This window comes from Dasypus novemcinctus, chromosome 1 (genome assembly GCF_030445035.2).
Source record: "Dasypus novemcinctus isolate mDasNov1 chromosome 1, mDasNov1.1.hap2, whole genome shotgun sequence".
NCBI classification, from domain to species: Eukaryota; Metazoa; Chordata; class Mammalia; order Cingulata; family Dasypodidae; genus Dasypus; species Dasypus novemcinctus.
Window position 1 is genome coordinate 147,627,853 of NC_080673.1, and position 15,869 is coordinate 147,643,721.

The window sequence follows — 15,869 nt, forward strand, 5'->3', positions numbered from 1 at the left end:
ACATGGAGAGCAGACGCAGCAAGATGACACAACAAAAGGAAACAAAGATTCCCAGTGCCGCTGACAAAAATACAAGCGGACACAGAACACACAGTGAATGGACACAGAGAACAGACAACAGGGTGGGGGGGGAGAGAAATAAACAAAAAATAAATCTTAAAAAAAAAAAAATAGAGGAAAACAGATGTGGCTCAAGCAATTGTGCTCCCATCTACCATATCCGAGGTCCATGGTTTGATGCCCAGGGCCTCCTGGTGAAGGCAAACTGACCCACACAGCAAGCTGGCCCAAGAGGAGTGCCAGCCCACATAGGAGTGCCACCCTGTGCAGAGTGAAGGCCCATGCAGGGAGCTGGTGCAGCAAGATGATGCAACGAAAAGAGACAGAGTGGAGCAAGAATAAGAGATGTAGCAGATCAGGGAGCTGAGGTGGCACAAGAGAATGATTCCTTCTCTACCTTTCCAGAAGGTCTCAGGATCGGTTGCTGGAGCCGCCTAATGAGAATACAAGCAGACACAGAAAAACACACAAGGAATGACACAGCAAATATTGGGGGGGAGGGGGCTAATATAAATCTTAATCAAAAACAAAGAAACAAAGAAAGAATAGAATTAGATAATCACCAATATTCAATCACTACTATAATGGTTATTTCAGGCAATTGTTGTCTCAGTTTTCTAGTGTTACTATGACAAATACCACACACTACTTGGCATAACAACAGGTTTTAGATGGTAGAGGTTAAAATCAGGTCTTGAGAGGTCATGAATTCTCCAGAATCTGGAATATTCTGATGCTGGATTACCATAATCCTTAGTGTTCTCTGGCATTTGTCTCTGCCTGTGTCAATGGTGATCTTCATTCTTTGCTGTCTGACTTCTGGCTTCTTCTGAATTCTGGTTTCTACTGAGAGACAGCATATGAATTTCCTTTATTATAATGCCCACCATGATTTAATGTAGACTCATCTAAAAAAGATCGTTGAACATCCTATTCACAAATGAGTCCACATCTTAACTAATACCAACATCTTCAAAGCTTCTATGTACAAATGAGTTCATACCCACTGGGATGCAAATTAAGACTTGAGCATGTATTTTGAGGATACATTATTCAGTTTCCAACAGTTATCAATGAATGTTAAGACCACTGGATGAAATATCATTTGGCAAATAGGATATTCACACAGCCTAAAAAAATCAGATTATTTGTTGACTATAAAGAAAATAAATAACTTCAAAATAAAGAATCTGTTGAAAAAACTTTAACCAAGGGATACAACTTAGCATCATCAATAATAGAATGGAATTACATTATATCCTCCGGATGTGGCACAATAAGAAGAAAAACATAGCTAATGTAGCATATATCCCAAAATATTTAACCTGAATGTAGTTATAAGGAATCAAACACACAACTCTAAATTGCAATACCATCTAGAAGACAATAGGCTTTAACTCCTCAAAAATATGAATATTGCTAAAGACAGTAGCTTACATTAAAATAAAGAGATATCACAAATGAATTCAAAGTACCATGGTTTTTTAAAAATGTCTTATAAAGGTTGTCCTTAGCCAAATTAGGGTTATTGTAAAATGAACTGTTTTTAAATAACGTAATTATATAAATGCTAAATTTCTTCAGTGCAAGAATGCTCTTAGATTTTATAAGCAATGCAGGCCAACATATTTTATTTTGGTGTGAATGTAGTGAATCATGATATCTACAATATACAAATATTTCAACAAAAATACAAGTGTAAATGTATGTGTATTTTTTTGTCTGTCTATGTGCATATAAACAGAGAAATAGGAAAGTGGGAAATGAGAGAGAGATAAAACCATTGGGGCAAAGGTGAAAAACTGATGGTAGGTAAAGTATATATTGGAGATCATTTTCTTAGTCTTTCAATTTTTCTGTAAGTTTTTAATGTTTCAAAATAAAAAGTTGGGGCAGCAGGTGGGTGGGGAACTCTGCATCACAGCAATGGATCTTGCCAAATAGGAAATATATCTACGCCCAATGAATGTCCAAATAAAAATACAAACCCTAGAGTGTTGCTCCCTATAGGTGTACCATATTTATCTGATCCTTTTTTTTTCCTGTCTGGATATAGTAAACTCTTTACCATATAATAAGGGCTAACATGCACTACAAAGATCTTTCTTTTGAACTCTTACCCTAGAACATTCTAAACTCTACTTCATGCCTGTTTCCTACCTACTTAGCTTCTGAACTGTAACTGTTTCCCTGTTTCCAACACAATAACACTTAGAAACATTGTCAGGTTAGTGTTGGTTCTTAGGATGTTACATTTCATTTCTATTCTAGCCTACAATTTAGAATGAAATTCTGATTATCCTTTAATATGCTTTCTTTGCAGGCAAACCCACCTGTTGTTTTTTTCTGTTGCTGTTGTTTTTGTTGTTTGTTTAATCAACAGTTCTATGGCACTTCATATGTGTCAGAAACTATTCAAAGTACTTTGTAAATATGATCTCATTTAATTTTAATATCAGCCCTCTAAGATATTATTTTTGTTATTGCTTAATAGTTCACATAATTAAGATACAGTAAGATTAGATAACTTTTCCAAAATTCCACAGCCAGTATGTGGCAGAGCTTGTATTTGATCTTAGATTCTGTCTCCAGAATTTAGTTCTTAATTAAGCTATGCTTCACCTTTGTGAACTTCCATTATGATAAATATGAGTCCCACCCTTAGGTTCAATTGAAAGAAAAAAAGCATGGGAATTGAAAATTGCATGTAGCCAGGAGTGGGTGATATTATTCCATACTTACTGTAACACTAAAGCTGTGATGAGCCAATATTCAAGTTAAACTTTGCATGATTGAAAATTGTAAAGCTTTGTTTTTTCTTCCACATAATAACCTCATACCTTCTTAAAATCCCATCCAGTAATCACAGTGAATAACATGAAGCAAGCAAGTATTGCTATAACGTGACTTCCATATTGTATCTTCACTTAAGAATTGTCAAAATGGCAAGGGTTAAAGTAGATTCTAGTATGCCATTATTGCTTTGTCCGCATATACTATTTAGATTACCTTAATTTGTTTAATTTGAATAGTAGATGAATCTATATCTAAGTCCAGGTGGCTATGTCTTTAAAGAAAAAAACAAAACAAAACAAAAAACAGATTGCTATACAAAACAATAACAAAGCACAAATAGATCCCATCAAATCACATATCAAGTTCTCATATTACTGAATAAATTTGCTTCCTGGATTCTAAATGCTTAAACTATAGACCTGCCTCTAATTCTGATTTACAAATCTATCTGAATAGGCATGCCTGCTGATAGTGTATTCGATTTAGTAATAGAAACAAGTGAAAATAATTACTCCTGGAGAGCTGGTTTAAGGTTTTCATAGAGAAATTTTTAAAAATACACTTCTTAACACTCTGAGATTTACCCCTCTCCATAAAATATAGAAAATCACTCAATATTATGAAATGATATTTTTGTAAACCCTCTGTGTTCTGTAATTCTCTTCCCTCATTTTTCAGTCCCTGTGGAGATATTTGCATGAAAATAGTTTCTTTGTTGCTAAGAATTCATCTGTTCCTGTTGTTTATTTCTCACCTGAAATCACAATCCTCTGACTGTACATCTAAATCATCTTTACATAAGTCAATTTCAGTGTCACAAACAAAGGATTATGCTTCAATGAGAAATAAACAGCAGGAACAGATGAAATCTCAAAACCGAATACTTCGTTTTAAGGAAATGTCCCAATTAATAAAAATGCAGTTGAAAAGAAATCTTTTAAGTTATATATCAGCAGAATTATCTCTTGACAGAAGTTTCTGTTTTTCATGATGTTTCAGTGTTCTTTGTATTTAGGCTAGTTTAACCTGGTTTATTCCCTGCTAATTATACCAGATGTCTTTTTTATCCTTCTGTTTATGTTTAACCGTCTGTCCCAATTCTATCATTTTTAACTATCTAAAGCTTTGTGCTAAGATTGATATAGAAGTAGTAACTCCTCCTTGGCATCCATTGATAGCTATTGAATAAAGTAAGAAGATAACAGATGGGCATGGGCTGCTTGTGGGCTCAACTGGAGGCTTGAATGGACGTTAAATATCTCAGTCTATTGAAAATCATGTTCCATATTTAATCATAATTCCACTTACCTTTAATAGCTCTTTTGCTGTGATGTCATGAATTATACCACCTTACACATGACCTTGTAACCTTGAGTATATTTCAATCTAATTTCTTTTTGGATAGTTTAAATGCTGAATAGAAACAAAATTAAAATTGATATACTGTCTACTCTGCCATTATTTCCATAAGGTCAAAATTTATGAAACATGTTGATTTGGGAACTGTTTTTTTTTTCTTTTCCTATTAATTAGGTCAAGTAACATATACTAAGCACCTGCTATTTGCCATTTGCCAGACACTGCAGCAAACAGTGGAAACACCAACAAGAATAAGACACTGTCTTTTTATTAAATGAAAGTGAGAAAATGGAATGCATAAAAATCTCATACAAACTAATAACTTTTTATAGTTCATGAGATTTTTTATGCATTTGGTAGAGAAGTCTGAAAAGGAAAGGGAGCCCAGTTCTATCTGGCAGTGACCAAAAAGGCTTTGTTGTGGTTTTAATGGAGAAAAGGCAAAATCTTGAAATCTTGAAAGATGAGTAAGTTTAACCATGAGAAATTTTGGAAGAAGTGAGGAAATGGGCAGGAAAGGGTATTGTAGGCAGAGTAAACAAAATAAATTAAATAAGGCTCTCAGGCAAAGCAATATGGCATAATAAGAGAAAAATAGATAATTATAGATAGATGTAATACTTCTCTAACTGTAGTGTGTGAGAGAATCACCTGCTGGGCTTGTTAAAACATGTATGATATTCTACATGGCCTATGAACACATGCCAAGGCCTCATACGCCAGTGTTCTGATTTAGCATGTTTAGACTTCTAACTGAAAATTTGCATCTCTAACAAACTCCAAGGAAATGTTGATGCTACCAGTCTACCAATCACTCTTTGGGATCCAAGAAGAAAATGGCTAGATCTTAGTATGATACGTGAGACATGGGAGGTGGTCCTATTGGAGAGAAAATTTAGATAGAACATGACCTTTATGCCATGCAAGTCACTTGAACTCCATTAAATATCTCATAAAGAAAAACCAAAGAGTGTTTAGCAGGAAAGTAATGTCATTTGTTTCTCCATTTATATCTCTCTTTTTTTTAAAAAAGTCTCAGCTTATCAACTGTATGTATAAATAGTCAGAAACAGTTAATGAGGAGACTAGTCAAGAGACTTGCAACCATATATTCCAAGAAATAGAGGGTAGAAGCAAAAGCAAAATCAATGAGGATAGAGGTAAGAGCCTGGGCAGACAACATGATTAAAGGAATAGAAGAGATGATAATTGAAGGTGAATAATATCAAGGAAAATAATAATATCAAGGAAAGAATAACTAATGATTTCTGGGTTTCTGGCATGCATCTTTGAGTAGTGAGAATACTAGAGGAGCAAATTTTGAGTTTAGTTCTGTAGAATTTCAAGTAGTTTGTTTATACACATATGTTCCTAAACAATATTTGCTTTCGAAGTGACTCAATTATGTATGATAATTGCTATTAATTGTTAGCCAATAAAGATTTTTTTTTTCATAGTGAACAAAGGAATGAATGACACCAAATATCTCTAAGAAGAGAATAATTAAATAGTCTATGGTATAGACTTATGTGAAACATATAGCAATTTAATGTTATTTTTTAAAGTTACAAAACAACACCCACATTATGATATCATTATGTAAACATTAGCAAATAAAACAATATCATACTTTTTAATAGGGAAGTATTTTTTGAGAGTAGACATATGAAACAATGAAAAGAAGGGTAAACATATTTGAGGACAGAATTAGATTTTTTGAAATAATCAATGGATCTTTAGATAAATTGCACAACTCACTTTCAATAAAAAAAAAAAACTTAACACATCTGAAGTAATAGAAGGGAAATTTTAATAGTATAAAAACAAAAACTTTAAGTTATCTATACATCAACTTTACAGTAAATGCTCAAGATTCAAACCAAGAAGAAGGACTAAGAAGGAGGAGGAGGAGAGGAAGGAAAAGAAAAGGAGGAGGAGATCAATGACAATAGCAACAAAAGTCAACAATGGGGAGGGGGACAAGATGGCAGCAGAGTAGGGAGTTCTGAGACAGATTGTCCTACAGAACAATGAGTAATCAGTCAGGATCTATCTAAATCACTGTTTGGGAGGCTCAGAAGAGTCAGAAGAAGATCCCTCCTCACTGTGGAGGCCAGTGCCCAACCCCTACCAGTGAGGCAGACAACCTTGGCAGCCACACTCCCTGGCTGGAATTGGAAGCTCCATGTCCCAAACACAGGAGAGGAGGTGATGGCCAGACCCCAACTGCAGCTCTTGATTAGCAAATTCACCTAGCTAGATTCTAATTTTAAGTACTGTTAAAATACAAAAGGGTCCAAGTAAAAAGTAAGGTGGCAGCCTCCATTTCAGCTCCACCCCTGGCAGGAGTGGAAGTGGGACTGATTGAAAATCACAGTGACTTGCTGGATGGTAGAGAGTGGCTTCTTCTGCCCAGGTCAGAATATCGCCCTAGGCTGGGCTCCATTCCTGCCCCAGCAAGGGAGGAAGGTAGGCAGAGCTTTATCAGTTTCTTCGGGGAAACTATAGGCAGTTACAGATTGCACAGTTTAGATTACTGCCCATACCCTGGGCTCCATCCCTGCCTGAAGCAGGGGAGCAGAGTGGGCCAAGCTTAATCAGTCTCTCTGGGCAACTACAATTTCAGTCTGTATGGCTTATATTCCTGCCCACACCTTTAGATCTATTCCCACCCTCAGCAGGGGAGGAATGGGTGGGGCTTCATCTATCTCTCCAGGCAACTATAGGCAGTTTTAGACTGCTTGGCTTAGAATACAGCCAGCACCCTGGCTCCAAATCCACCCCAAATAGGGGAAAAAGATGAGTGGAGCTTCACCAGTTTCTGTTGTAACAGAGCATTTTCAGCCTGCAGGACTCAGACTTCCTCCTGCACATTGGTCTTTAATTGCACACACACACACACACACACATACCTGCAGGAGAAGAAGGTGTGTGGAGCTGCATCAGTCTCTCCTGGCAAATGCAGGAAGCTGCAAGGTACATGGCTTAGATTATTGCCCACACTCTCTGCACCAATCTAGACACTGGAAGGGGAGAAAGGAGGGTGCCATTTGGAAGATTTCTTGGGGTACTGCAGACAGTTTCTACCCAGTCAGCTCAGAAAGCAATCAGTAGTTTCTATCTCAACATTGCCTCTGGCAGGGAAGAGTCCGTGACTAATTTAGAGACACAGTGCCCATTTGGAGCAGCAGAGAACAGCTTAAACGTTGCTCTTCCCCTTGAAGAGGGGGGAGAAGATCAAGTGCTGGTTTGGGTGTTTGATTAAATATCTCAGATCACTTTAATCGGGGATCTGTGCACCAGTTTCATTCTGGTGTGACTGATAGGCTCAGAATGATCCATGCTCCCCCAAAGTAGTTAAGCTGGCTGAGAATTTGAGATGCAGAACTACTTTAGGGCTGCTGGGAACAGCTTGCAGAAAATCACCACCTGTTTGGTACATCAGTAAAGGGTGCATTTGAAGAAGTGTCAAAGAGAAATTGAGTGGTTTTTAGGTTCTCCACCCCAGGCCTCATTGGAAATTATCTATACCACATTTGTGGATCTCTAGGCCAGTTTAGGATGGGAAACCAGATCTGAAAATGTCCCAGAAGGAACTCCATAACTTTGGGTAATAGCAGTTAGAGAAAACAAAATGAATGCCAAAAATAAAGAGAGGTAAACAAAAAACAGAACAGAATAACTTTCTGGGTAAGAATCAGATGAATAAGAGCTGAATAAAAAGTCTGAAAATAAGTTGAACCAAGTGTCAAAGAGGAGCTCTTGTTTAAGTCAATTAAACAAGAAAGCCCTAGACTAAAGAGATAAACTGAGCAAAGAGTAAATACATCAAGAAAATAAGATGCCAAGACACCAGCAAAAAATTACAAGTCATACTAAGAAACAGAGAGATATGACTCAGTCAAAGGAATGACTTAAAATTCCAGAGGACAAACAGAAGTTGAGATGACAAATCACAGATGTTCAAAAAAAATCTCCTTAAAAATATTCAATGAGATGGAAAAAGAGATTAAGGATATTAAGAAGACACTTGGTGAGCACAAAGAAGAATTTCAAAGAATGCAAAGAAAAATAACAGATCTTATGGGAATGAAGGCATATTAAATGAAGTTAAAAATACACTGGAGGCATACAACAGCAGATTTGAAGAGGGAGAAGAAAGGATTAGTGAGCTAGGAGACAGGGCATCTGAAATCAAACACACAGAAGCATAGGTAGAGACAAGAATGGAAAAAAATGACCTGAATGACAGCATGAGGCACTAAAACATATGAATCATGGGTGTCCCAGAAGGAGAATAGAAGGAAAAAAGAGCAGGAGAAATATTTGAGGAAATAATGGTAGGAAATTTCCCAATTCCTTTGAAGGACATAGATATCTGTACCCAAGAAGGGCAACATAATCCAATCTGAATAAATCAAAATATACCTACTCTGAGACACATACTAATCAGATTGTCATATACCGGTGATACAGATAGAATTCTGAAAGCAGCAAGAGAAAAGCAATTCATCACATACAAGGGATACCCAATAAGATTAAGTGCTGATTTCTTATAAAAAATGATGGAGATGGGAAGGCAGTGGTATAATATATTTAAGATAATGAAAGAGAAAAACTTTCAGCTAAGAATTCTATATCTGACAAAAGTTTTCTTCAAAAGTGAGGGTGAGTTTAAAGTATGTATTCACATAAAAACAGAAGCTGAGAGAGTTCATCGCCATGGGACCAGCCTTACAAGAAATACTAAAGTGAGTGCTGTAGCCTGAAAAGAAAAGACAAGGGAGAGAGGCTTAGAAGAAATTCTAGAAATAAAGATTATCAATAAAAGTAAATAAAAGTGTAAAAAAAGGTAAACATTAATATATGACATATAAAATTCAAAAGACAAATGGGTAGAGTAATTTAGCAGTATGATATTATTTTGAATTCCAAAAGTAGATATTGGATTACATATGATTGTAAATTGGGTACATTAGATTGTTTTGCATTCAGAAGTTTCATTCTTACTTGATTAAATTATGATTAAGACCTTGATTGGGTAATGTCAGTAGGATATGATGGGTGCAGACTCACAGAGGAAACAAGGCAGAGGAGTTAGTTGGAGTTTAAAGCTGGAGACCTGGGAAGTAAATATACAGAGAAGCAGACACATGAGGAAAGAGAAACTCTCCATTAGACACAGCAAAAGCCCTTGAAAGAGAGAAGAGCTGTTCGCCTGATAGTTTACATCTGGCTTTGTGGAGAAAGAGTAGCTGAACTTGGAGAGAAATGAGTCCCTGGAGAGAGATAAGACTTATCCCAGCCTACAGTTGGTATTGGAAGAGGCTGGGACCCAGAGCCTTAAGAAGATGGGGAAGCGTGAACCCATCTTGCTCCAACATGTAGCAACAGACTTTTGCGAGGGAAGCAACTTCTACTTTATGGCCTGGTAACTGTAAGATCTTTCCCCAAATAAATACCCTTTATAAAAGCCAACAGATTTCTGCTATTTTGCGTCAGCACCCCTTTTGCTGACAAATACAAGTAAGTACTGCGTTTATAATAATAACATTGAAGATTAATGGATTACACTTCCCAAGCAAAAGACACAGACTGGTAGAATAGATTTAAAAATAAATATATAAGCCATCCATAAGCTGTCTACAAGAGACTCATCTTAGATGCAATGATGCAATTGGTTGAAAGTGAAAGTCTAGATAATGATATTTCACACATTTAGTAACCAAATAAAATAAATTAAAATAAAATAAAAGCTTGAGTATCCATACTAATATTGAGCAAATAGATATCAAAAACAGGGTGTGATAAAAGACAAAGATGGACATTATATATTATTAAAAGGGGCAATCCACCAAGAATAAATAACAATCATAAATATCTATGAAGCTATCTAGGGACCCCCAAAATACATGAAGTACATACTTGCAAAACTGAAGGGATAAATAGACATCTCCACAATAATAGTTGTGGACTTCAATACACTACTCTCAAAAATAGACAGAACATCTTAGAAGATCAGTAAGGAAATAGAGAACTTGAACCATTTTATAAATAAACTAGAAATAACAGACGTGTAAACCACAATGCATACCAAAAGAGCAAAATGCACATTATTCTCTGGTGATCATGGATCATTCTTCAGGATTGACCACATGCTGGGTCACAGAACAGGTTTCAATAATTCTAAAAAGATCATAATTATACAAAACACTTTCTCTGATCATAATAGAAACCTGTTCAACCTGTTGTTGAACAGGTGGAGAACTAGGAAATGCACAATATATGGAGGTTAAATAATCACTTTTAAACAACCAGTGGGTCAAAGTAGAAATTTGAAAAGAAATCAATAAGTATATGGAGATGAATGAAAATGAGAATACAACATATCAGAACTTTTGAGATGAAGTAAAGGCAGTGCTGAAAGGAACATTTAGAGTGATAAATGCCTAGATTAAAAAGGAAGAAAGAGCCAAAATCAAAGACCTAACTACACACCTTGGAAAAGTAGAAAAAGAACAGCAAACTAATCCCAAAGCAAACAGAAGGAAAGACATAATAAAAGTCAGAGCAGATATAAATGAAATTGAAAGCCAAATACAGTAGAGAAAATCAACAAAACCAAAAATTGGAAGAAATTAAACTTTCGCTATTCACAGAGGATATGATGCTATACCTAAAAAGTTCAGGAAAACTATAACAGAGCTACTAGAGTTAGTAAATCAATTGAGCAAAATGGTGGAATACAAGGTTAACATGAAAAAATCGGTTGTGTTCCTACAGAATAGTAATGAACAATTTGAGGAAGAAGTCAGGCAAAAAAATTCAAGTTATAATAGTGACAAAAAGAATAACTTCTTTAGAAATAAACTTAACCAAGGGCATAAAGGGTCTATGTTCTGGAAATTACAAAAAGAAATCAAAGATGATCTAAATAAATGGGAGGACAGTCCCAGTTCATGGATTGAAAGACTAAATCTCATTAAGATGTCACTTCCACCCAAAATGATTTATAGATTTAATGCCATCCTGGTAAAAATTCCAGCAGCCTTTTTTGCAGAAATGGAAAAGTGAATTAGCACATTTATTAGGAAGGTTAAAATGTAACAAATAGCCAGAGATAGCTTTATATATATATAAAGAAGAATGCAGTTAGAGGACTTTTATTTCCTGATTTTAAAGCATATTACTTAACTATAGAGGGTAAAAAAAAAAAAGGATGGTACTGGTATAAAGATAGATATATAGACCATTAATACTGAATTGAGAGTTCAGAAATAGACCTTCATATCTATGGTCAAGTGATTTTTGACAAGTCTGTCATGTCCACCCAATGGGTTAGAACAGTATTTTCTATAAATGATGCTGTGATAACAAGACATCCATATCCAAAAGAAAGAAAGAGGACCATTATCTCACACCTTATACAAAAATTAACTCAATAAAAAATCAAAGACCTAAATATAAAAGCTAGAATCAGAAAAATACTAGAAGAAAATGTCATAAAAACATTTGAAATTTTGTGGTGATGGTTTCTTAAATTTTTCACCCAAATCATGAACAATGAGAGCAAAAACAGATAAATGGTACCTCCTCAAAACTGAATAGTTTTGTGCTTCAAATGACTTTGTCAAGAAGGTGAAAATTCAGAATATTCAATGGGAGAATATAATTGGAAAGCACATATCAGATAAGTGCTTCATTTCCATTTTATATATGGAGATCATTAAACTCAGTGGTAAAAGGTCATGCAACCCAATTAAAAAATGGACAAAAGACTTGAATAGGTATTTTTCCAAAGAGGAAATACAGATGGCCCAAATGTTCAACATCACTAGCTATTAGGGAAAAGCAAATCAAAATTATAATTATATATCATTTCATACCTTATAGAATAGCCATTATCTTAAAAAACCAAAAGTGCTGGAGAGGATGTAGAGAAATTGTAAGTCTCCTGGGAGTGGATCTAGCTCAAGTGGTTGGGCTTCTGCTTTCCACATACGAGGTCCTGAGTTCAATCCCTGATGGTACCTCCTTAAAAAAAAAAAAAAGCAGAGGTTTCTTTGAATGTGGGAATGTAGAATGGTGCAGCCTCTGTGGAATACAGTTTGCCAGACCCTCAGAAAGCTAAATATAGAAGTGCCATATAATCTTGCAATCTCACTAATAAGAATATATTCAGAAAACCTGAAAGCATGTACTTGAACTGATGTTTATACATGAATGTCCACAGTGGCTTTATTCACAATTGCCAAAAGATGGAAACAACACAAGTGTTCATTAACCAATGAATGGATAAACAAGATGTGATATATAATACATATATATATATATATATATATATATATATATATATATATATATACACAATGGAATACTATTCAGCTGTAAGAAGAAATGAAATCAGGATGCATATAACAAAAGAGATGAACCTTGAGGACATTATGTTGAGTGAAATAATCTAGACACAAAAGGACAAATATTGCATGATCTCACTAATATCAGCTAGATACAGTGAGTAAGCCTATGGCATTAGAGTCTACAATATAAGGCACTAAGAGTTAGATTGAGGATTTAGAAGGGGGAGATGTTGCTTAATGTATGTAGAATTTTTTAAAATTTTAGTTTTAAGTGTTTAGAAATAGAGTTGATGGTAACACAGTATGGTAAGCATAGCTAACTAACATCATGATTTATAAATGTGATTGTGGCTGAAGGGGGTAGTCTAGGGATGTAAATGTCAATAGAAAGAAAGCTAGAGGATAAAATTGGGATTGTGTAATATACTAGGCTCAGTGGTGGATGAGGATTTTCGATAATAGAAAAAATAGAAGAATGTTCTTTAATGAAGTAAAACAAATGTATGTCACTCTTATAAGGTGTTAAGAATAAAGTGATACAGTGAAAAATACAACTAACATAACTTATGGACTATAGTTAACAGTAATAATTTAATAATTATTTCATCAAGGGCAATGAAAATTCTTGATCAGCACCAAGAATAATCAATAGAGCAGTGTAGTAGGTATGGGATTTGTCTTTTTGGAATAATGAAAACATTCCAAAATTGACTGAAGGGATGACACCACAACTCTGTGGTAAATCTAAAAGCCACTGTGTATAAAATTTGGATGGATTGTACAAGGTATGGGACTGTATAACACAGTGAAACTTGTGGTGGATGATGGATTGTTGTTAACATTCTTTCATGAACAAATGAACAATACTTACACATGGTGTTAATAATAGGTGGTTTATGGAAAATTTCACCTAATATAATCTACAGACTATTGTTAGCAGTAATATTTGGATGTTCTTTTATCATTTTCAACAAGTGGTCCCCAACAATGCACAGGTTGGTTGTGGGGTGGTATATGGATATGTTTTGCCTGATTGTTTTGTAAACTCACACCTTCTAAAAAAAAAAGCATACATCTTTATAAAGTAAATATAATGTATGTTTTAGTAAGTATGCATATGTTGCTCCATATATCATTTTGACATGTAATGTTCTCATTCAACTATGTTTTTGAGATCTATTTATTTTATTACATATATACAAATTCTTTGCTGCCTTCTCTTCTCCACTAACATAATAATGTTATGATATTGCTATAAGCATATCTATCCCCTTTTAATAATTGCATTTTTTTAGTGTTAAACAGTTAGTTAATTCCTCACTACTTAATTCTATGTGTATCACAACAATTAACAACTTTGAGTATTACACTTTGATTATCCATGATTGAACATCTCTGTGAAATATATCCAGGAATGGAGGATGGATTCCTGATTCAGGACTAATAAACCAATTTAATTTCTAAAGAAAAAATGAACAAAACAATGGCCTGAATAAATGGAGCCACACCAAGTTCCAATATAGAAAGTATATAGATGATAACTCTTCAAACACTTATCTACGTATTTTCTGCAATTATATTAAAATTTTAATTGATTTATGGTTCTAAACTTTATCTGTGATGCCCCCTCTCGATATAGGAGTGGACATAACCATCCCAGGGTCGGCAGGATGGAGGAATAGAGTATGAATTAGAGTGGACTTACTGATATTCTACTATGGAACTATTGTGACTAGTAATGGAAGAAATTGTAGCATTCATGTGGAGAAAGTGGCCACAGTTGCTGCTGAGGGTAGGGAGAGGAAAGAAGAGATATGATTGGGGGGGGGGGGGGGGGGCATTTTCAGGACTTGGAGTTGTCCTGGGTGGCACTGAAAGGACAGATGCTGGACATTGTATGCCCTGCCATGGTCCACTGGGTTAACTGGGGGAAAGTGTAAACCACTATGTAAACCATTATCCATGTCGTGCAGCAGTGCTCCAAAATGTATTCACCAAATGCAATGAACGTCCCATGATGATGAAAGAGGTTGTCGATGTGGGATGGGTGGGGTGAGGGGGGTGGGGGTATATGGGGACCTCATATATTTTTTTAATGTAACATTAAAAAAAAAGAGAGAGAAAAAGAAAGATTAAGTGTTAAGAGTATCACCTATCAAAATATTTTAGATATTCAATAAATATGGCAGTGTGGCATTAGCACATAAAAATGGAATGAGGTTCTGGAAAAGAAATAGTATCCAGAAAAGCATTCTTGAGAGAGTATGTTACAGTATCAGAACATTGTTTAGATCAGATTGGTTGCTGAGCTATTTTCACTTCAGTAATCTTGAGCAAATTTCTTATTACCCTTTCCCCCTCTCCAGGGTTTAGTTTCCTCTTTTCATGTATATATTAGCACAACCTTTTGAAAGACTAATTATCATCTATAGAACATTGTTAATATTTAGGCTTTCTTTTTAATAAAATAAATTGGAGATGTTTCCATATCAATGTATACCAAATAATCTATTTCTTTTGGATTGTCATTTAGTATTTCATTATGTTTTAGCAAGTACCCAATGATTAGTATCTAAAACATTTTCGATTTTTAGGCATTAGAAACAATGCTGCAGAGTATTTTTTGTACAAACTGCCTTGTGTATGTGTGTGTGTCTTTAAGACAGATAATAAAAATTAGAATATGAAATCAAATGATGTCCTATTTTAAAATTTAATAAGTTCTGCAATTCATTGCCCAGATTATGGACAATGATATACTACTTTCAAAAATATAGCCATGTGTTCAGTATATCCACAATTCTCTACATCCTAAACAGCATTAGGTAGTAGCAATATTTTTTTTTTTGTCTTAATAGGTAAAAATGTTTTCTCGTTGTTTTCATTTGCATTCCTATGGTTTTGCACAATATTGACCATCTGTTCATATGGTTGCTAGGTATTTTTCTCTAAATTATTTCTTCATATACTGTGCTTTTTTTTTCCTACTGGATAACTTGTGTGTGCATGTGTGTGTGTGTGTGTGTTTACTTTTTCCTCTTAAAAGGAGTGGTACATTTCCTAAAATTAAGAAAATGAGCAATTTGTTGCATGTGTTCAAATATGATGTATTGCTAGTTTATTTTTCTTTTGACTACTTATGACATTATTTACTATTCAGGAATTTTGCACTGATGAAAATATTCAAGATAGTACTCAAAACCTCTTTAAGTAGGCTCTCTGGGAGACTTAGTCAAGGTCAAAGTTTAGATTAATCAAAATGTATTTATATATTTAATTTATGGCTTTAGCGAT